General features: G+C 40.4%; 1 protein-coding gene and 2 pseudogenes across 4 annotated transcripts in view; 2 read left to right on the plus strand and 1 right to left on the minus strand.

Moving 5' to 3' along the window:
* Window positions 1-964: 964 nt before the first annotated feature.
* On the minus strand, window positions 965-1,282 carry LOC113183017 (thioredoxin pseudogene; annotated as a pseudogene).
* Window positions 1,283-14,210: 12,928 nt separating this feature from the next.
* LOC113183018 (KAT8 regulatory NSL complex subunit 2-like) lies at window positions 14,211-15,577 on the plus strand (annotated as a pseudogene).
* A 2,694-nt stretch (window positions 15,578-18,271) lies between these two features.
* Add3 (adducin 3) overlaps window positions 18,272-23,972 on the plus strand; it is a 114,082-nt gene continuing 108,381 nt past the window's right edge. For 3 of the 4 annotated variants that reach the window (XM_026389119.2, XM_026389122.2, XM_026389121.2), the window contains exon 1: window positions 20,452-20,721. The gene's annotated coding sequence lies outside the window, so the exon portion shown is untranslated. Of the gene's footprint in view, window positions 18,588-20,451; window positions 20,722-23,972 lie in introns of those variants that run through there. The other variant, XM_026389120.2, reaches the window with a different exon arrangement.

Here is a 23,972-nt window from a genome sequence, read left to right on the forward strand (position 1 = left end):
TTTCTCCTGAATTATATAGCATGCTATGAAAATGTCTGTATTTTCTGTTGATGACAAAGTCATATCTAATGTGATTATTTCTATGATTTTTGAATATATTCATAATTGAAGAAAATCATAAGTTTCATTAAAGGTTAGTGAAAAATAGAGATGTGATTTCCCCTCATCCAAGTCCAGAAAGCCCCTTAATTCTATTAAGAATCTCTGATCTAGACTGAACCCCTTTAAAAGCAACATTCATATGCCAACCATATTAAAAATTCAGAATCTGGCAAAAACTTGGCACACAGTAGATGTTCAATATATAATTTTGAATGACAAACTCATGAATGACACTTCTTAACTTTTATTGAGCTTGTAGTACATGCCAGGTATTATGCTAAGCACTTGAAATGTTCTTAAGTCTTCACAAAAACCTCTTGATTACTGCCTTATGTAATTGATGAGGAAATCAGAAACTTGGATAGGCATATAATTTTTTAAATATTTTTTTAGTGTAGTTGCACACAATACCTTTATTTTATTCATTTTTATGTGGTGCCAAGGGTCGAACCTGGGGCCTCGCATGTGCTAGGCGAGTGCTCTACCACTGAGCCACAATCCCAGCCCCAACTCAAATATTTCTGACCCCTAAACCCTCAACTGACTGCTAACTTTTATATTTTACCATTGACAAGTGAATGAAGAGATTAATGCATAAATGAATGAATTTAACCATGTACATCCTTTATTCCACTAATCTTTACAACTAGTAGAACAATTTCAAAAAGCAATTGGCTGGCAATAGTGATACAGTGTGGTTGCTGAAGAACAGTTTTTAAAAGGGTAGAATTAATATTTTATTGTCATTTATACTCAGATTGCAGCTGGGTACATAGTTTCCATACTTCATATTTTCCTTAAATTTTTAGAAATTGCAAGCTTTAAACAGCTGATGGGTGGTTATGTTTTTCAGAAAACACGATTAGAGAAATTCATTAATGGTGGCTTTAAGCTTTTCTTTGTTAGTCCCAGAAAATTCACCCACCTTTTGGCCTTTTTTAAAAAACTGGAAGGTGGGCATGCATTTGACTTCACACTCCACAGCAACATCCTGACAGGCATCCACATCTACTTCCAGGAACAATGCATTGGAATATTTTTCAGAGAGAGAATGAAGGAAAGGCTTGATCATTTTGCAAGGGCCGCACCAGTTGGCCGAGAAGTCAACTACCACAAGTTTATCTCCTGCAGTCTCCAAGGCTTCCTGAAACACTTCCTTGCTGTCGATCTGTTTCACCATTTTGCCTGTTGGGGGTCCGACAAGCAGCTGCTGGAGTGGATAGAAACAGATCCAAGGAGCCTGAAAGAGCTGGAACAAGGATATTTCTTTATACGAAAAAACTCGGCCCCTTGAAAAACTCAAACTCCAGTGCTTCTTAACACTGGCTGTAATCAACTGAACTGTCTTCCAGTAAATGAAGTCAGAATGCCTACAGTACCCAGCTCAAGTAGATACTCCTGAGTCATGGAGACTTCTTTCTTATCACAGAAACCAGTTCTTAGCACACATCATATAGCTTATGGAAAATTATCTGATCATCAAATCTCCCCTCCTTTCTAGGAAAACACTCTTAAGGGTCACACTCCAGTTTGTGACATATTGTCCCATGTAAGATCTTGAGGAAACAGTGGAGAGGAATAAAGGAACCCTGGGATTCTAGAATCTTCTCTTGTTCCCAGGGCTTGAATAGGTGGATGTCTTTACAGGGAAATAAACCAGTTGGTCTTTTGATTCTGAAGCTCTTTTGGTCCAAAGGAAAGAGATTAAGTTTATTCATTTTTCTGAAAAAGGTGTTCTTCATATAAGGACTCCTAAAATTTAGGAAAACTTAACCAGGTGCTTAGACATATTTCTAAACTTATCTATTCTTTTTTTAAAAAAAAATTTTAAGTTGTAGATGGACACAATATCTTTGTTTTATTTATTTATTTTTGTATCTGGTGCTGAGGATTGAACCCAGTGCCTCACACATGTGAGGCGAGCGCTCAGCCACTGAGCTATAGCCCCAGCCCCCTAAACTTATCTATTCTTATTTTACTGTTTTCAAAATCACACAAGTAGCTGGTCCTAGTGACACACACCTGTAATCCCAGTAACTCAGGAGCCTGAGGCAGGAGGATTGCAAGTTTGAGGTCAGCCTCAGCAACTCAGTGAGGCCCTATGCAACTTAACAAGACCCTATTTCAAAACAACAACAACAAAAAAGGGCTAGAGATATAACTCAGTAAGGCATCCTTGGGTTCAATACCCAGTACCCCAAAAGAAAAAATTAGACAAATAATGTTTCTACATGTAAAAGCTTCAAATATATGAGCACTAAAAGTAAAAAATGAAAACCTCTTTTGTGCTCCTGAGTCCACTCCTTGGAATTAATTACTATCAACATTGCTTCACATATAGAGTTCTAACTTTTTTCTGAATATATATATATATATATATATATATATATATATCATATATTTATAACTGTATAAACACATAAATATGTACACACAAGGGTATGTGTGTATACACTTTCATATATACGAATATAGCATTACTGTTCACATATTGCTTTGCAGTAGACTTTTTCCTTTAACAGTGAGTCAAGGACATCATGCCAGGTCACCTCATGTTTCATTAAGAATGCAGAGTATCCCATTTTATGGGTTCCTTATCTTATTTTGACTATTCTCCTACCGAAAGCCACAGATTATTTCTTCTGTTTACTATTGGAAACCACACGGCAATGAATAAGGAGGATCACCTTGTGTGAATGCTCATACACAGACTTCTAGGCAGGTGATATACCACTGAGCTATATCCACAGTCCACATGTGGATTTCTATGGGGTAACTTCATTTTCATAGATGTGCTTGGCCCAAGAGTCCCATGTTTTGACTTTTTTATAGTTATCAACAAACTCAAGAGGAGACTTTTTAAGCTTCTATCCCTAAGGAAATTTTCCATGAGGTTTCAACTGACTTTGAGATCCATGGCTCTGAATTATCTCACTCCTCAATTCACAGGCTTCCTTCACAACAAAGTTAACATGTTTTATGTATTGCCATAATCTCTCCTCTAGCGTACACTTCAAACTATCTTTTATTTCAGAAGTAATTATTTATTTCAGAAGTAATAAATATTTATTTGCAGCAAAATTCAGAAGCCTTTTATGCTTCAAGTAAGAGAATAAACTCCATTTCCATTGATACATTTTTCCCCCTGGTCAGCATACACACACCTACAACTTTATTAAGTCCATGTTTAAGCTTCCTTCTCCTTTTCTAATTGTATGAACAAAAGAATATGTGGATTGATAAGAAGGGGAACTGCATGGAAATGTATAGGAAGTGACTTCACTGAAGACTGGAACAAGGGAAAAGTTAAGAACATTGAAGGACAAACCATTGAAACAAAAATCTGAAATAATGCCCTAAACTCCTCAGGCCTCAATAAATACTGATTTTTTTATTATAGTCTAAGAAAATGATCCTCAATAATTTTATAAGCAAATGTGAGTTTTAGAAATTGTTTTAATCCTTTCAACAAATGTCCTGCATTGTTTGCAATGTCTCCATCAGACAGATAAGGAAACTCAGTCTCATAGAACTGATGCCCTTTGGTCAAGATTTTACAGCCAGCAAAGTACTTAAGTTGGGGCCCAGACTCAGATTCACCTGATTTTCTTTCCACTGAACTGCATTGTTTCTCCTGCCATCCAAGTTGCCAGTTCAAAACTTCTCGGTGAGAATCAAGACTAAGGAATGGAGGTGCCAAGATGCAGAACTTGGCTCAGCATGAGGAACATAAGGAGATGAGTGCCCTTTCATGGGAGGTCTGGGGACAGGTCATTTGTTGGGGATTTTGTAGGTGAAATTCCAAAAGTGGATCAAACACTGGATCAAATGACTTCTAAGTCTTCTTCCAACTCTCTTGGACTCCCACACCCAGTTTACAGATAGGGAAACAACAAGTGAGAGACTTGCTCAAATCCCCCAGCTAACTAGTGCAGAATCTGGTAATTCTTTTACTGGCCTACTAGAAAACGCCTACTTTCAAGTTTGCAGACTTTCTCGCATCTTATCTACATAGCGTTGGATCCCTTTACCAATTTGTTTGTGACTGGCTAACCTAGGTTCCACTTGATATCTACAATGAATGTATGTGATCAGGGGCAGGGTGTCACACTGTTCTCCTCCAATCTCTTCCAAGAACAAAGGCACAGAGGCAGCCTAGTCACCCTGTATCCTCCTACTTCTTGGTAATATTTTAGACTCTGAATCCAGTACTGTACAAAAATCTTGATGATATACCTATACATTTAAAAAAAAAAAAAAAGCAATATCCTAGGAGAAGCAGGGCTCGAATATTCCCGGAAAACACAAAAGTCAAACCCAACCACAGGGCCATCCTGTGAAAATTCTGGCCAACTTTTGAAGAGCAAGCAGGGTTGTGCTGATTTTATCATCCCATTTGGTGAGAAAAATAAAGAAGACTAGGAAGGTCTTTAAGAAACCACACCTTCTGGGCTGAGGCAGTTGCATCTTGGCCAGACCCTAGGGAGATTGGCTCAGAAAACACCCCCCGTGGTTGAAGAGCCTCTCCTGTTTGAGAATAGGCTATTTGCTGTGTGTGCCACCCAGACTCCACGATACAAGTCCCTGGCAGAGAAATGAAACCACCCATCATGAAAAGAACCCACCACTCTGAGAGACACTGTTCCCCCATCCCCCTCATCCCAAATTCTCTGTAACGAGATAGAAAGTGAATTTGAAAATTGTGGGCCTTGATCGTGTATTTGACTTTGATTAGATACCTAAATTCTTACTATTGAACTTAATGTAAAACCTGGGAAAGCAAATTGCTGTAAAGGCTGCTAGAAAGGCTTACCATTGAGTTAACAATTAACATGCAAGTAATTTGACTCCCAGGAAACCTATTTATTTAGACTACCTGGCTCAGGTAGCTTTTTATGTGTCTTTTTAAATGTTCAAAGGGTCAAAGGGCCTCAACTACAGGTAGAGGAAAAGATCAAGTATTTTCTCACTGAAAGGCCAAACCATGTTGGAAGATGGAAAGAGAAGGGATTGAGATCCATTCTGGTGGTAAGATTCAAAATCCAACCTCTGCCATTTACCAGATCTTTGATCTTGTGCAAATTACTTAAATTCGGAGTATCTCTGTTCCAGTTTCCAAATAAGTATAATAGGCTAATACCTGGTGGAGTTGTAAGGACTAAATAAAATAATGAAATGATGTACTTAGAATAGTACCTGGCACATGGTAAGTGACACTATTACATATTTTAAAGATAAGAATGTCCACATCATGAACAACCAGAATAATGGGAAGTTATACTCTACATATATATACTATGTCAAAATACATTTTACTGTCATGTATGACTAATAAGAACCAATTTTTAATTAAAAAAAAAAGATTAAAATGGTGATCCTTCCACTTCCTGTATTTGAAATGAAAATAATTTGCCATGCAGAATCAATATGGTTTTATATTCAGATATGTTATGTTTAGCTTTCACTAATAGCAATGACTATTAAAAATATAAAATAAGGGCTGGGGATGTGGCTCAAGCAGTAGCGCGCTCGCCTGGCATGCGTGCGGCCCTGGCTCGATCCTCAGCACCACATACAAAACAAAAGATGTTGTGTCTGCCGAAAACTAAAAAATAAATATTAAAATTCTCTCTCTCTCTCTCTCTCTCTCTTTAAAAAAATATATAAAATAAAAAATTAACTGGTTTTCACATTTGATCTCTCTTTACACTACATGTAATCTGCAAGTGATTAGATTTCATTTTTATTACTTCTGTTAAACTATAACATGGTTGTTATCTCTCCCTGGGTGTGGTTCACACTCAAAATGCTGTTGGCTTTGTTCAGCATCCTATCTGTTGTTATTTTATTTTGACAATCACTGTGAATGAGATTGTGAGAAACTTGTCTTATGCAGGGCATAGTGATCATAAGACACAAGTTATTAATTTCTTAGAGTCTTAAAGAGTTGTTGGTCTGTCTAAAAGTAGGGAAAGGAGGAAGGTCAACAAATGACTAAGATTTAACCCAAATGATTAAAAGGACAGGATGTTCTTTTTTGTCCCTAGGGACCACAGAAGGAAATGAGAACTAAATTTAATGTTATGAGTTCTCATGTTCATAAATTAATGTCTTAGGTTTATGTGTCCTAGTAATTATGCACTGCATTGGAAAGGCTTACCCTGAAAGTTTAGTCTGAAGGTAGAAATTCAGCAACTGAGTTGGCTGGATAGAAACTGTGAAATAAAATTGTTGAGAGTTTCTAGCAAGGTATTTATCTCACATGTAAACACGGGGAAAATTTGTAAAGTAAAATTTAGGTGTCATTTCCCACCTATCATGCCCTTCCCTCCTCAAGGGCAGGGCAGATGGATGTCAAGCTATGGGAGCTTTTCACTCTCCTCTGTGCTATTCAGGCTCTGCTACCAGACATTTGCATATTAGTGAAAATTTAGGTCACTGTGTTACTGTTCCCTGGAAGAATTTATTCTGAAAGCTTTATATCTAATTGTAGATTGCAAGGTTTTTATGGGTGTCATAGATCATATTGCAAGCAATTGAGGTGGCTCCAACTAACTTAAACAAGACGAGGATTTATTGGAAGAAAAGGCTCGTGGCTCCTATTGAAGGAAAAGCTGAAGAATTAGGTCTGGGAAAGAACAAGAGCCAAGTGAGTTCTATGAGTTCTTTGAAGTAGTATCTAATCACGGTTTCTTCAGGGACCTTCCCTGAGCAGAACTTTTTAAGTCTTTGTGTTGCTTTACTCAAGGTTCACAAGCTAAGGAAGGAACATCTGGTTGGTCCAGCTTGGAGCCAACCCCTACCTCAGGGAAGGACAGGCTGCCAAGACTGCAGCAATGGGGTAAAAAAAAAGTTCTGCAGGGCTGAGGTTGTGGCTCAGTGGTAGAACTCTTGCCTAACATATATGAAGCACTGGGTTTGATTCTCAGCACCGCATATAAATAAATAAAATAAAGATCCACTGACAACCAAAAAATATTTTTAAAAAGAAGTTTTGCAAAGGAATATTGGGGTACCCTTACTGGAAAAGGAAACAGATGCTGTGCAAACAGAATACACATTTACTATAACCCTCAAGTAACAGAATTTCACATATGTATAAATAGAGACACGTAAAAGAGGAGTGTGTCTTGCTGGCCTGGAAATCCTAGCATTTAGGTCACCATTTTTCTTTACTTGATGAATGCTTCTGAGACCCTTTCCTGGTCTCCAGCGACAGTGTGTAAGTTAAATGAGATAGAGGGGACTCCAGAATTCCTTCACTGGTTCTCTCAAAAGCTTTTAAATCAACACCTTGTGGGGCTGGGGTTGTGGCTCAGTGGTACAGGGCTGGTCTAGCATGTGTGAGGCACTGGGTTCGATCCTCAGCACCACATAACAAATAAATAAATGAAATGAAGGCATTGTGTCCATCTACAACTAAAAAAAAATATTTTTTAAAAAATCAACACCTTGTGATTTGACTGTATTTGAGAATATCAGTGAATGCTTAAAACTATACTCTAGTCCTTTGAAATGCCACTGAAATGTGGTTTTAAGGTAAATAGTTGAATGAACACCGATATATTCAACCCACTGCACTAGCTTACAGTCCAAGGCGCATCTACAGTGCTGCCTAAATATGCAGTTCCAACTCCAGATCTAAGACAGCAGAGTTTTCCTGGAGAGGGGTTACGGTAGAGGTTGATTCTAAACTTTCACTAAGCTGCCCAGGTGGCTAGTGTATACTTAAGTTTGAGAAACACTGAACCAGACTCAGCACATCCCAGTATCTATTGAGCATATACTGTACGTCTGTTGATGTTCTAGACTCAAGAGATAGAACAATGAACAAAGATTCTGTTGGGGGGAAATGAATGCCAGATAAGCATGAAAATTAAGCTAGGGCTGGGGATGTAGCTCAGTGGTAGAGCCTTTGCCTGGGGTGTGTGAGACTCCGGGGTTTGAGCCCTAGCACCAAAAATAAATAAATAAAACAAAAATTGAAATTAACAAGGTAATTATAGAGTGGAACAAGTTCTCAGAAGGAAGAAAAATGGGTAATTGCAAACTGAACAGAAGTGTTTACCTTTACCTGCCATATTATTTCTTCTCAAGGTTTCTCCATCTCGGATAATGGTACTGCCATCCATACCCAGGTGCTCAGGCCAAAGACTGGGAGATCACTCTGGATTGGTTGCTCTCCTTCCCTCCTTTCCCTCACCTGCCTGGCACACTCCATCAGCAAGTCACTGCCTCAAAAAGAGACCAAGTCCATTCACTTTTCCTCTTCTCCACAACTAACCTTACAAGACCCCATTCTCTCTTATAGGAATGACGTGAATGGCTTCCCAGGGTCTAATCGTGTCTCTATAGTACATTCTCCACATAGCCAGAGTGAAATTTCAAAAATGTAAATGAGACTGTATCCATCCTTGGCTTAGAACCTTCTAAAAAGCCAAACTCCTCACCCTGTATCAGACCTACAGGGTCCAGCCCCCACCCGGTCTCTGGCCTCATCTCAGGGCTCTCTGCCTCTGACTACTGTACTCCACCAGTGTGCCTTTCCCTCAGTGCCTCAGACATGTCACACTTGTTCCTGCCTCATGAACTTTGAACTTACTTGTCCCTCCAGCTGCCAACCACAGATCATTTGACTCTCAGCTCCTGCTAACAAAAGGAGTACCCTACCCCACCGAGTCATTGTTAATGGTCTGTTTTATTGTCTTCATCGCCTTTATTTATTTACGCATTAACATCTGTTTTCCTAGTATAATAAAACCTTCATGTGCACAGAGGTTTTTGTCTGTTTTGTTCACTGCTCTGTCACTAGCACCAGAAAACTGGCCAGCACCTAACAGGAATTCAACCCATACTGTCTGAGTGAATGAATTGAGGGAGTTGATTAATTGAGCAGAAAGTAACCCAAGGTGAGGTGACTTAGGCTATCAGTAAACAAAGGCCAAGTGTGTCAGGGTTATAAGCTTAGCTGCTTCTTGGCCTTTTGGCTAAGATCAAGTGCAGGGTTATGGGTTTGGGAATAACATAAATTCTAAAGTTGCCCTACACAAACTCTTGATTCCAGGCAAACAAGTTTACTTTCTGTGCTAACAACATACCTAATTCCCCGGTCCCTATTCAGCAAAAAGTCCTGAATTATACATTCACCAAGAGCAGAGTGCTGTGGGACCTGACTCAGAAAAGGAACATAAATGCCCGTGTCTTTGCAACCTCCATTATCAAAAGACACTTCTCCATCTTACCCCCATGAGAATTCTGTTTTTCAGAAATAGAGACATCGTCCCTGTTTTCTCCAGCAGGAATTGATCTCTCTCTTCCTTTAATCCATTTCAACTCTATATATTCTCTGATTCTGGTATACTTACCAACTGTGTGTTGCATGCAAGTTGTTCAGCCCCACTGAGCCTCAGTTTCCATGTATAAAAAATAGAATTAATGATATTGACTTAACAGAATTGCTATCATGATTAAGTGCAACATATATAGAACTCCAAGCCCAGTGCTTGGCACATAATCATTCACTAAATGATAGCTAGAGCAATTATTATTTCTTCATATTGCTAATAAAATGATAATTGTGTCTTAACTATTAAAATAGAAAACAATACTGATAACATTAGGTGATTTTGCAATCCAGTTGTTTCATACGTTTGTATTGTTTTCCCAATTAGATATTGGCTGAGGATATATTTTAAGATTTTTGTTTTGCTTTGATTTGTTTTTATTATAATTCTCCCAAAGACTAGTGTGTTGTTTATAACAAGGGCTAAGAACAATTTGTTGCAAATAAGGTGATTATTTGTAGCCCTGATAGTTAAAAGATTCACATCATGTCATAATATAAGCTGATTTGGAAAATCAGATCAATTTGGTCTATACTTTTTGTTTACAGACAGTATGCTGGCATAAGCTTTGCCTTTCATTCGTTCAACAAATGCTTTTTGACACCTACTATGCGCCATGCACTATTGTAGGGAACCAATGAAGCCTTCTAAAGAAGGAAATTATGATGCCAGGCATTGGCAACACATGCCTGTAATTCCAGAGACTCAGGAGGATAGAAGGTAGGAGGATCGAAAATTTGAGTCCAACCTCAGCAACTTAGAGAGGCCCTAAGCAACTTAGCAAGACTCTGTCTCAAAGTAAAAAATAAAAAGGGTTGGGGATGTAGCTCAGTGGTAAAACACCCCTGGGTTAAATCCACGGTACAAAACAAAACAAAAAGGGAAATTATAGAGGAACTGAGCATGTAGCCCTGAGGCAGAGTACATGCTTAGCATGCGTGAAGCTCTAGGTTCAATCCCTAGAACCTCTTCAAAGAAATAAATAACATAATAAAATTATGGCATTAACTTGTCAGTCTTTCTTCATGTTTATAAATTCCACTTTTGCAATTGCTTATTCCTCCTGAAAGACTTGCTTACATGTTAGAATCTAAGCACTTAGAGAATATGCAGAACATAGAGCATAATGAACAGTTAGGTTCTAGGGTTTGAGTCCCAGCTTTGCTAATTCTCTACTTTGAGCTCCAGAGCAAGTTACAGAAGAACACTAAGGCTCTAGCCTCAGTTCCTTCATCTGTAAAGTGAAAATAATAATAGTACCTTTAAGGATTATTATAGATATTAACTTAAATAACACATATAACACATTCAGCAATGGCATGTTTTATTTTTTTTATTATTTATTTGGTGCTGGGGATTGAACCCAGGGCCTGGCACATGCTGAGCAGTTGTAGCTCTACCACTGATCTACAACCCCAGCCCAGTACTCAATAAAATCTCAAAATATTAGTTGTCATTAAACTAGTAGTTCATATTATTCTATCAAGCATACTAAGAACAGTGGACAAGAAGAATGCACCTGTAAACTTATTCTTAACAAGGAGACAGGGAATGAACATATGCTTCAATTTTACCATGTGTCAGGCATTAGAACAGAAGCCCTGTTATGTTGCCATTTTATCCTCACAACACTGTCAAACAGGTATTATCTTACAAGTGAGGATACCAGGGTTCAGAGAGGTTAAGTGTCTTAACCAAATTTACACAGAAATGGTGCAGCCAGGTTCATCTTTATCCAAACCTGTCTCACACAATGAAACAGGAGCTGCCTGCCTTGCACTTGTTCTGTCTCTGAGATTCTACACACATTGCATAGTTTCTACAGGACAGCAGTGATCCAAGTGGTGAACATGAGACTCACCTGTAGCGCTTAAAAAGTCCTGAGCCCAGGGCTTCAACCTAAAAGATGCTAATTCAGTAAATTTGGGGCAGGGCCCAGGAACCAGCATTTTAGGAAACACACCAAGTGATTCTATTGCAGGTAGTTCCTGATCTCATTCTATAAGACAGTCATAATGATTAATACCTGTTTTAAGATAATTTAATCTATATATTAAAGATTAAATTATAGATTTTTTATAGTGGAAAGACATACATGCAACTAATATAAGTTTTGTACAATAATTGAACTGCATTTATTTTACAATTTCTCCATGTAGAAACTGATGACTCAAATGGAGTTCATGTGAGTTTTTATGTGCTACCTCTGAGTGGGCCTTTTAGTAGGAGTATCTTATGTGTAGTAGATCTTTGCTTATTACTTTAGTCATGATGATTTTAAGTTACCAACTAGAAAATGAATAAACACTTTTAATAATAAACACTTTATTTCTTAAAAAAAAAAAAAGGAGGATCCTGAGGGCGATATTTCACTAAAGTTACAGGAATGTATGGAGCCTGATTACTTAAACAGTTGTATAAGGATCTGTCAGGTATTTAGCTGAGGTAATTCCTTTAAAATAAACCATATAGGTCACATAGTGCTAATAAAATATGTTGATGAATCCTTGAGTATTGCCCTGATTATGTCTCCGTGAGGAATGGAGAACTCATTAGCATGAGCTCCCTGTCGAGATCCTCCCTGTCTTGTTCCCCAAGTACTTTCCAGACAGGTTTGGCATAAAAGGATGATCGAAATGTATGTAGTATGGCCAAGTTTCAAATGAATGGCTCATCTACCCCACTGATTAAATACCTGACATTACGTAGTATGAAAAGCCTGCTGTGCTTCACTTTTCTGTCTCAAAACTTTAAAAAGGTAAATTTGAGGGCTGGGGGTGGAATAAAAAAAGAAGGCACTCTTACAAAATTCTTGGCTCTTTGATATTCATCTGCAGATGCATATTGCTTACGCCAGGGGAAAACCCTCAAAACTGAGAAGTTTTCAAATTGGGAATAGCAGGGGTGTGTGTGTGTGTGTGTGTGTGTGTGTGTGTGTGTGTGTGTGTGTACAGAGAGAGAGAGAGAGAGAGAGAGAGAGAGAGAGAGAGAGAGAGAGGGGAGAGGAGAGACAGAGAAGGAGGAAGGGAGAGGCCTGTTTGTTTTCTCAAACAATAAGTAGTAAAACAGGTTGTTTAGGATGAAGTCCCTTGAACTAGGTAATTGATTTTAAATATATCTGCCTATAATAACATCTTATACTTATGTAGTGCTTTGAAAAGTTCAAAGCATTTTTACATTTATATATGTCACCTGAACTTCAAGCCAACCCTTTAAATTAGGGAGAGCAGGTCTTATAACCCTCGAGCACCACTGAAAAGATGGCTAAACTGAGGCACAGGCATGTCAAGAAATTCGTTTGAGGTCAACCAGCTGGTGTCACAGCTAGAATTAGAACACCAGAAGTTTGAAACTGAGGCCTGTGTTTTCTTGGCAGAAAGTGTCTGTGCTACAGCTAGATCTACCCAGAGTTCATGTAGAGATTTGTGACTAGAGCTTAATTGAAGAATACAAAGCAGGCATGCCTAAAGAGTTCTACAGAAAGGAGATTATGTCTTTTACAGGGTGACTCTCTTAGGACAGGGAGGTAGAGAATGGAGTCAGTTGTTTTGGACAATGCAAATTAAAAAAAAAAACCACTTTGTAATCGCTTTCAGAGTATTTGGGGGGTGATTCATTCATTAAATCATGTATTCATTTTTTAAAGTATCTATTAAGTGTCTTTATATAAGAGATTGGGCTCAGCACTCTGGGAAGATGCAAAGAAAATACATTTAATTTTTTTAGGGGGATTGCTTTGAATTCAATACAGATAATTACCATTTTATTAATTGTTCATTACCACCTTGTAGTTGAAATGAAAAGCATTCCTTGCAAAGAAGCAAGATAAATAAAAACAGATGAAGGAAACTGGGCAACTAATTTCCTTCAATTTTCTCCCTGTAGGAGGCCTTTTTTTTTTTTTTTTTTTTTTTTTTTTTTTTTGGTACAGGGGATTGAACTCAATGGTACTCCACCACTGAGCCACATCCCCAGCTTTATTTTGTATTTTATTTAGAGACAGAGTCTCGGTGAGTTGCTTAGTGCCTCACTGTTGCTGAGGCTGGCTTTGAACTCACAATTCTCCTGTAGTAGATGTTTGCTTATTTCTTTAGTCATGATGATTTTAAGTTACCAACTAGAAAATGAATAAATAATAATAAACACTTTTTTCCTTTAAAAAAAAAAGGAGGATCCTGAGGGTGATATCTCACTAAAGTTATAGGGGTTTATCAAGTCTGATTACTTAGATAATTGTAAACGTTTCTGTCAGGTATTTAGCTGAGGTAATTCCTTTAAAAAGTTTAAAGTATTTTTACATTTATATATGTCACCTGAACTTCATGCCAACCCTATGAAGTAAGGAGAGCAGGTCTTAAAACCCTCCACCACCACTGAAAAGATGGCTAAACTGAGGCACAGGCATGTCAAGAAACTTGTTTAATTGTTCTGCCAGGTACACAAAACACCCAAATGTGCTACGTCATCTAACGCAACAGATTTTAACCCCAATGATTCCTTGCACCTGGGGAGACTGGGCTTGGGTTAGCCCATATTCCTGTCAGGAATACAAGATCCATTTAAGGCAAAGGAGATACCTTCAACGTGGTGGGGGTCAGGGAGGATGAAGTTAAAGGGGAGGCAAAGTCTACAGAGCTTGGGAACTTGGGAGGGCGGCAGGGAGTTACAGTGCATACCCTGCGAGGCTGACTTCTGCCTGCCCTCTAGAAACCTACCTACCCACGGTCTATCAGGAATTTGTGGAACAGGCATTTTCTGGAAGGGATGTTCTTCTGTGAACATGCCTGTAGGAATGCCCTAGCACTTCATGCTCAAATGAAGTAGACCCATGCAGGGCATATGGGTGAAACACTCTTGTGCCTGCTGAGTCCATATGCTAAGACAGCACTGGGCTCTCAGACTCCAGAAAGTAGTTGAAGCAAAGAGAGCCGGATACTGGACATGCTAGTGTCTACATGGCCGAAGAAGTGGCACTGATTATGGGTGAGAAACTGGTTCATTTGCAGTCTTTGTACACTGATCGGTTTAAACGACTTCAGCATCTGCTCAAGGAGCAGCAGCGTCTATACTTACATAATTGCAAAGTGGAACATAAAGCTCTAGGTAGTAGTCTCCTTACTGGCCCATAGGGACTTTTGGCCAAAGAACAAGAGAATTTAAAGCAATTAAAATGTCTCCAATGGTATTGTCAACGCTAGAGTGGAAGTCTTGCAACACAGGCAGCTGAAGAGATGCAGAATGCTGGCCAGATATTTGTTGTTCTATTCAGAGGTGCTTGGCCTTTGTGGATGATGTTCATTGTTCCAATCAGTCTCTCTCAATGACCAGACACTGCCTTACCCATATTTGTCAGGACACAAATCAGTTTCTTTTCAAATGCTGCCAGGGATCTGAAGAGATACCTTACAACAAACTGGTGGGTATAAGCCTCTCTGAGGATCTGTGCTGTCCATTGCATTTCCAGTTGACTCCTCAGATGTATAAGCTGGAGCAGGTACTGTCTGTGCCAGACAATCTGGAAGCCCGGCCCATGGATTTGTACTTGAATGCTACTGAGCTTCAGCCCATCAAGAGTTTACCAGTGGAGTTCAGTGACGACTTGGATGTTGTTGCTAATGGTATGCAGGGTATGCAGTGCCTTCCTTCTCCCTTGCTTTTTTTTTTTTTTTTTTTGGCACCAGGGATTGAACTCAGGGGTACTCAACCACTGAGCCACATCGCCAGCCCTGTTTTAGATTTTATTTAGAGACAGGGTCTCACTGAGTTGGTTAGCGCCTCACCATTGCTGAAGCTGACTTTGAACTTGCAATCCTCCTGCCTCAGCGCCAGGAGCCGCTGGGACTATAGGACTGCACCACCTCGCTGCTTTCACCACCCTTGCTTTTTGATCCTTCATTAACTGTTGAAGATCATTTAGTCAAAGAATTCACTGAAGGCCCAGGAGATATTTTGGCAAGTAAAGAACAATCCCAATTAGCCTTCCATCACACAGTAACCTGGGCCATTTACAGATGGCTAGAGATGGGTACACATCCCAGGGATCAGTAAATTCTGAAAACTGCTGTGCACTGTTACCTCAAAATGGATTGGCTACAGCAAATGGAAAAACAGAATCTACTGCTAGCAGTTGAGAATTTGTTCTGGGAACCATATGACTTCAATGGATTTCACTTTCCCTTTCTTCAAACAAGTATCATTGATCATCTCTCACTAACAGGGGCAACCCAGTTGTTTTGTTCTGGGTTATAGAAAACCATAGTCAAGTAAAACTATACTTAGGGGGATGGGCCAATAGTGTCCAAAAGTTATGAGTTTCTTTCTACCCTAGGCAAGGAAGATAGGGATTACCTATCTTTGAAATTGAGTGTTTGAGACTGTGTCAAAGGGGAAAGTGATATCTTTGTAATGGGATTTCTCAAGTAATGGACAGGAATCCACAGAGGTGATTAGGTGAGGGCTATGTTTATAAATGGTACTGTTGAGATACTGGTTGCTCCAGTGCCTGGTTGTCTTTATCTAAAGGCCTACATTTTAGCTTTTCCTCACCTCAACTTAATTGAGCAGTTTGAACCCTTTCTCCAGTGAACTCCAACTTTATCCTGAGACAGTTAAGGACTGGGCCCCCTTTAACCATTCATCTTGCTTCTAACCATGTAAATTTCTGCAGTGGCTATGTCATGTAAAATATAGTAAAAATCTATTGTATATAGTTTCTATTAAATGTTAAAATGTTATGAAAATGTAAAACAAAAAAAAAAGAAAGAAAAGATTTAAGGGAAAATATTGGTATAAGGCCCCAAACTTTCAATATCCCCAAAGCATCCCTAGAAGCCAGAAATAAATTTCTACAATACTTTCCCTTTCCTGGCTCCAAAAGGAACTTTGGCAGGCATGCTTAAGGGTGTGTATCAAAGGAAACAATACCAGTGGGTCCAAGGAAACAGACTACAGAGTAATCCAAGGTCCTGTCATTGGGTGCAAGCTAAATAAGAGTTTGCTAATGGGTGGTGTGGGTTCCCTGGAAGTCTTGTTTTTAACATTTCCCTGGGCAGCTTTTCCTCAATTACTAAAATAAATGTTTCCAAATCTGAAGGCAAAATTTGGGTTAATACTTACATTATCAGTACTTTTTTGAAATATTTCTTTAGTTTATACTATATGCACACAATGTCATTGAGTATCATTGAGTATAATTACTTTTTTTGTTGTTGTGACATGTCCTCTCAATCCCCTAGATGAGAATGTGAAACAGTGTATATATTCATAAGTATTGTCTATTTGACTGTGTGAAGAGTGGGAGTTAACCCTAGCTCTATCCCTAACACTGTCCCATTTCGCTTCCTGGGCTGCCATGTTTTCTACTTGTAAAATTACACATTTGTAGTAGATGAGCTCTAAAATCAGTTTCAACTCTGCCATCCATTGATGCTCCAGTTAAAAAATGTTTCAGTTAGGGATTGGGGTTGTGGCTCAGTGGTAGAGTGCTTGCCTAGCATGTGTGAGGCACTGGGTTTGATTCTCAGCACCACATATAAATAAATAAAGGTCCATCAACAACTAATAAAGTATTTTTAAAAACTGTTTCAGTATATTTAATGAACCTCATAGTGTTCCAGTCAACCAGTACCCTTAACAATACAGTGGAGTTCTACTTTAGGAAAATTTGTCATAGTCAGGTATACAATCATAATTCAGATAAAATTAAGTTTATTTACTTTACAAAGTGATTATCTGATTTACAAAATAACTTCAGAATAGTAGTGAATAACAAACCCTGGTTGTACATTTAAATACAGGTTTAATTTTAATCTACATTTTTTGGCAATTTAGAGTGGGGCATATTTGCATTAAATAACAAAAATATAAACATGTGAATGTCATAAAACCACAGTATTTTGGAATGTTAAAGGGCCCTGGGAAATTTGAATCCAACTTCCACATTTTACAAAATAAGAATGTAAGAACCAAGTAAGGTTTGTTACTTGCTTAAGACCATTCAGGTAATCACCAAAGGCTGTGCCAAAAAAAAAAAAAATCAATGGCAGAATATTTTTCATATTTTTCTCTAGTCATATTTTTAGACCACACCTCCACATTCACCTATGGGGAAAAAAAGTCACAGATATTCAGTGTGTAAATCAAGGATATGATTAAAAATAAAATTTGCAGTTACAATTTAAATTCATATGTGGACACAACGCATTTTAATAGTTCCTAATAGATCTGCCTGCTTTAAAGTAAGCTAAGTCACATGAGTTTCTTAATTTTGCTGGCCTTTGAATTGACACTGAAATAATAGTACTCTGCAATCATTTTCTAAAATTATTTTAGATGTTTTTAAAATAAATACTGTGATTTTTATAACACATGAGTAAAATTGAAATTTTTCAATAATATGTTTTCTATTTCTGGCATTCACTGAAATTCCAGGTATGCTTATGGGTGTTTGTAGGACTTGAATTCATTGCTCCCCTTACATAAATGAGTTGTATTTTATCATTCTTTCCATTCTTGTATTAAGTACCAAATAGCCTCCCTTTCTATAGTTATTTTAGCACCGTACTTAGAAATTAAATATTAACAAAAGTTGCAAATCAATTTCAAGGCACGTGGCTTTAGTTTTGCTATTAAGCCCAATGTTGGAAGTTAGAAGGGCTCTTTAAAACTAGTGCTTCTAGCGTTTCATTGACTCACCCTAAAATCGGTGCCTCTGTCCCTCGGTCACCCAGTTAATTTTAACCTTGACCTCCCACAGCTGTATTGCTTTACTCAGTCTAAAAAACTCCCTGATTCCACCCTTTCTGCCTCTTATGAAGCAATAGTGGAGAGGAAAAACAAAACCCATTCCTTTTAGAAAGATTCCGCCTCCTCTCTTATAAAGCAGGCGCCTAATGGTAATTGTGGAGTCTCTACTAAGTCACACACTTTACTACTCAGCCTTGGGAGAAGCAAGCAGCAGTTGCTGCTGTTTCTGCTATTGCTGCCGCTGCTGCTGCCGCCGCCGCCGCCGCCGCGCCGCTGCTGCCGCTGGTCCGAGGCTGCAGTGAGTGCCTGTGCAGCACTGCAGAATCCACACCTAGAGAACCGAAGACAGACACACACGTCTACAACCCTGAACTCAAGGAAGCTTAGAATCTTCAGGTAAGCAGATCTTTTATCCATTTTGCTCAAAAATCCTTGTGGGAAAGGGACTGATTGTGCAAGAATGTTCATTAGACACGCTTAAAATCATTATGTGAATTTGTCTTCCTTTGATGGTGATGGGGTCTAGATTTGTGACTGGCGAAAGCCCCGTATTGTGGAGACTATTATCTGATATGTGTGCCCTTAGTATACTTTTTTAAAAAATTTTTTGCTATTCATAAAAAGGCTAACCATGATGCATGAAAAGCTTTTCATTTTTTTCTTTTTAAATGCAAGAAAACATCCAGCCACTCCCAGTATCTCTCGCAAATACTGCAGATATTTTTAAATGCCAAATAAAATGACAGGCTGAGCATTTTCTAAATATTGTTTTCTCCCCCAAACTCGGAAGTCTTCCCCGCGGTTGTTTAGGAGTATTTAAAAATATGAAAGCATGGTCAGATTAGAAAAAAAATTAGGAGATGGTGGTAGAATAAAATTTCTATTAACCTTAGTGCCTTAGTCCAGTGGAGAGAGAAAATGAGCATAAATGAATCACAGCTTGTGCCAAGATTCATTTTTCCACACTTCATATGTGGGAAGAGGAAACTACATTTTAATTAACACATTTTTAGGGAAGAAGGAGGGGATGAAGATGAGGGGGATGGTGAGAGGTATTTGAGGGGGAAGAGTCTGCAGATGAGGAAGGAAATGAAATGGACTGTCGCCAGTGCCTTGGAAACGACGAGAGATTAGGGTGGGGATTGAAGTTTGTTGTGTGTGTTAGGGTGGGGTTGACCCAAGGGACCATGAATCACTAGAATGGCGCTCTGAGGGGTGTGCTTGCGGGTGAGGACGTGTGCAGGAGGGATATGCAAGTCGTGGGTGGCAGAGAAAAGTGTGTGCTGTGGGGAGGTCTATTTCGAGAATAGGTTGGGGGTGACAAACGTGTCTCCGTGGCGGGGGTGGGCGGCCGTGTCACCTGTGGATGGATCCCCAGCCCTGCAATTGTGGCAAAGTTTGCCCTGTCTCGAATTCATTTTGAAAGCTGCTGGCGGCCGGCGCCTTGACCTCTCAGAGGTCAGCTCTCTTAAGGTTACCAGGCGAGGGGCCAAAACCGTGAAGACTCTCGACAGGTCCAAACTAAGAACTGAGACAGCCGTCTCTCAGCCCCTGAGTGGTTGGGTGTGTGTGTGCGTGCGAGTGTGGGGGGGTCGCCTCCAAAGGCAAATGTGCTAAGAAAATCCAGGACCCTCCTATGGGGGGCGTGCGGAGGTCGAACTTTAGCAGCGGCCTCCCCATGGAGACCCAGCAGTCAGTGTGGGCGGCGCAAAGGCACAATCCAAAAGCTGCTGCTCAACCTCGAAAGTCGCTGGGGAGTTAGTTCAGGTTAGGGCGGGAGACATCTCCGAGGCTCCCCTCCTCCAGCTCGCGGTCTGGTTTCCGTCGGGGTCGTTTCCCCCTCCGGCCGCGGAACGCAGCTGCACAGCCAGAGAAAGACGTTGTAGAGGCGCCAGGCAGCCGCCCCGCAATAGGCCCTCCAGGCTGCAGAGCTTCTAGGCCCCCACCACCGCAGCTGCACGGACGCGGAGCGGGCGGCCCCACAGGGGGCCGCGATAGGCGGGACCAAAGCGTGTGAGGGGCGCGAGGGGCGGGGTCAGAGAGAGCCAGGGCCCGCCAGGGGCGGGACCTACAGGAGGTGGAGCTAGAATGCTTGGAGGCCGAGGGGCGGAGTCAGGGGCGCTCGGGGGGCCTTGAAGGGCGGGCCTGTGGGGCGGAGTGAGATGTGCTTGGGGCGGGGCCTTAAGGGGCGGGGCCAAGGGACGCTGGGGGGGGGGGGGAGCTCGGCCAGTCCCGCCAAAGCGAGAGCAGCCAGCCGGTAACGGTCGCCAGGGCGAGGGGCGGGAGGGAGAGGAGGAGTTTTTAATTATATATTTTAAAACAGCGAAAGCTAGAAGCATCGGCGACCCAGGTGTCGCCGCTTCCTGCTGCCCTGGGCTGGGCATTCAGGTCCCTCCCTCCTCACGCCCCCCTCTTCGTCCCGCTGCCCTTCCCTCTGGAGCCGTGCGGCTGCGGGGATCCGGTGGCCGCTGCAGCCGGTGGCGGCTGGCGGAGAAGAAGAAGCCGCACAAAGCCGGCTGTGAGCTGCGAGGTAATCCTGCGGGGAGTGGAGGCTCCGTGGTTCCGCCCCTCCTCCGGGCCGGGACTGTGGCGCCCAAGCCGGGGCTGGCTGCGGGGACACCAGCGGGGGTTCGCGCGGGCGGGGACTTCCTATTGGCTGTCCCTGCAGCCTCAGGTGAACCTCTCTTTGGGGCGGGAATGGGACTGTCGTGCGGGCGGAGAGGGGCGTACCTGCGGGGGAGGTCCCGGGGAGCTGTGTGCGGCGGAGGGGCGCCGCGGAGTGGGCCCGGTTCTCCCCGGCGTCCTCTGGCTTCTTTGCGCGGAGGGCGGGAGTTGTAAAACCCTGTGCTTGCCGAGGCCCTGGAGACCCGGGCCTCTAAACCCCGAAGGTGCGCACCAGGAGGGTGGGAGGTTCCCGCGCTTGGAAGAGGTGGAGGAAAGGAGGGAGTGTTGATTTGTTTGGATTTCTTCTCCTCATTTAAAAAACTCACAAGTTGAAAGTGTTCTGTCTCCTTTTTCTCCAGTCCGCGTCCCCACTCCCCATCACACACACAAACACAAACACACCACCCGTACGAACGTATACATGTTAGGTTGAGCTTCCTGCCCGGGGTGACAAGCAGAGTTGGCCGCAGATCTGGTTTGCTCGCGTCTGGGGCTTGTTCAGCCTTTTTGGAGGAATACAAATATAGCTAAGGCAGGACCACAGGTGGAGTAATCTGGACCTCTATTAAAATGACAAGAATGGCCTCAGGTGAACTTTTTGTTGCAGAGATTTAATTGCAAGTATGTGCCCGTTTAAAATGGGAGTGTAAGGAAAACCACTAATATCCTTGGCACATGTGCTGTTGCAATTGACCTTCTAGAGTGGTATGGGATTTGAGTGAACCAAGAGGCTTTATAGTGAAGATTATATGTGATGTTGAAGGAGTTGATAAGATTCTGGGACCTGGGACCAGCTATATGAACGTGTGTACATATTTACATTGAATTATGTGACATTTTAGATTTAGCAGTATGAAATGGTTGCCTACTTTGTGCTGGGTGCATCCTGATTTTGTCTTTAGGAGCCTTCTAGAAAGCACTGTTAAAAAGAATAAGAGTAATTTGTCGTTTTTAAATTAAAGTACTTAACTAGTAAACAAATTTGCGTAATTATGGTAAGTTACTGACTCATTTATAGGGGCAAGCTACTTTGGGAGCATTTGTAAAAAGATTTCATATCTATGTCTCAATTGCATTACCCTTGCACTCTAACTCGTATTCTTTTACTTAAATTGAAGAGATTAATTTTACTGAGGGAGGACAGGGGAAAAAAGAGGTCACCTTAGCTACATTTAATTCATTTCTCTGAAGATAAGAGTTCAATCTGTACTAATTTAAAGTTGACATAAAGTGCTGGCATGTTGGTAAAATTTCTTTCAAAGAAAAAATAGTAGTGTATGTATTTTAAATAACATAATTTTAGGAGTTCTGGAAGTATTTGGATATGAGTCATGGTATGTTGCAGTTTTTACATGTAATAGGAAATGTTTGGTAAACACACAATTCTAAAACCTAGATACAGGGTAATGTCTAACTTCTGAAGTTTATGAGGCTTCCCAAAATAATCTCCCATGCTTTTGTCACATGTTAGCCTACAGGTAGTTAGCTGGTTAATCTCGTATCTTAGAGCAGTGGGTTAGCAGTACTGGGCAGCACACATATATGTCATCATGAAAGAAGCAGCATTTCTGCCAAGGGAAGAAATCAGGTAAAAATATGGAAACCCAGCACAAGAGAACAAACTCTATAAACTGCATTTGTAGAATGCTAGGCAATAATCATATAAGAACCTTAGTTATATGTAAACTGCTTAGAATAGAGCTTGTACTCAGTAAGTGCTTGATATATTTACCATCATTGGTATAGGAAATTACATTTTTTAAAATGACATCTTTTTGAAGATAGTTACTATCATGCTACCCAGCATTGAAGACAGCAAATATTTGTAATAGCCAATGTTTATTTGTTTTACATCTGTGCCAGGCACTATTCTAAGGGTTTTACATGATTTAATTTACTTAATCCTCCCAACAACCCAGTGATTAAACAGAGGCATGGAGAGGTTAAGTACCTTGCTGTTTCGGAACCTTGTCTGGCTCAAGAGTTAGCCCATGTAACAACTGGGCCCTGCTGCTATTTCACTAGTGGTCATGGAAATCAATGAAAAGGTCTTGACAGTAGTGCCAAGATTACTATCTTCACTTGTCCTTTTCATCCACACACTCTTATGTTAATAACATCACCAGGTTGTGCTTAAATCTGAAGGTTAGTGATTAATCTGCAGTAAATTTAGTCCCTTTTTGACTTTAGAAGAGAATTCTTTCTTTTTTTAAATTTTTTTTAGTTTTCGGCAGACACAATATCTTTGTTTGTATGTGGTGCTGAGGATCGAACCCGGGCCGCACACACGCCAGGTGAGCACGCTACCACTTGAGCCACATCCCCAGCCCCAAGAAGATAATTCTTTTGATACATACAACATGTGTTTAGCTACCATGCTTGAGTTTGGGCTAGAGGATGCTTTTTTATTTTTTTTTAAATTTTTTTAGTTATAGATGGAAACAATATCCTTATTTTTATTTATTTATTTTATGTGGTGCTGAGGATTGAACCCAGGGCCCCACGCAAGTGAGGTAAGCACTCTACTTACTGAACTATCACCCCAGCCAGAGTATACTATCTTTTTTTTTTTTTTAATATTTTTTTAGATGTGTAGACCTTTATTTTATTCATTTACTTATATGTGGTGCTGAGAATCGAACCCAGTGCCTCACACATGCTAGGCAAGTGCTCTACCACTGAGCCCAGCCCCAGCCCCTGTACTATCTTTTAATTTTTAAAGATATTAAGTTTTTTTTTTTTTTAAACTTAGGTGTATAGGACTCCAAACGGCCCAGGGGGGCCACTAATGCCTGTTGGTTCTGCATTAAATTAATAGGTCCAGTCTTCCTTCTGATTACCAAGACCATATGGACCTGAGGTGAATTTTAACTTAAATTTGCTCTAAGTACCACCTGAATTACTTCCTAAACTAAATGTGACTAAATGAAAAGATGTAACTTGTGGCTTACACTTTGTCACTCACATTTCTCATGGTACTGAGTTTTGCTGCTTCACCATTTTAGTTGATTTATCAAGCAAATTTAACAAATTCAGAGCTATTTTGTTATGTTTAGAATTATTTTAGATAGCTGATATCTATTGCTAACAATATAGAGTGAAATGTAATAAAAGAGA

Source organism: Urocitellus parryii, chromosome 5 (genome assembly GCF_045843805.1).
Source record: "Urocitellus parryii isolate mUroPar1 chromosome 5, mUroPar1.hap1, whole genome shotgun sequence".
NCBI classification, from domain to species: Eukaryota; Metazoa; Chordata; class Mammalia; order Rodentia; family Sciuridae; genus Urocitellus; species Urocitellus parryii.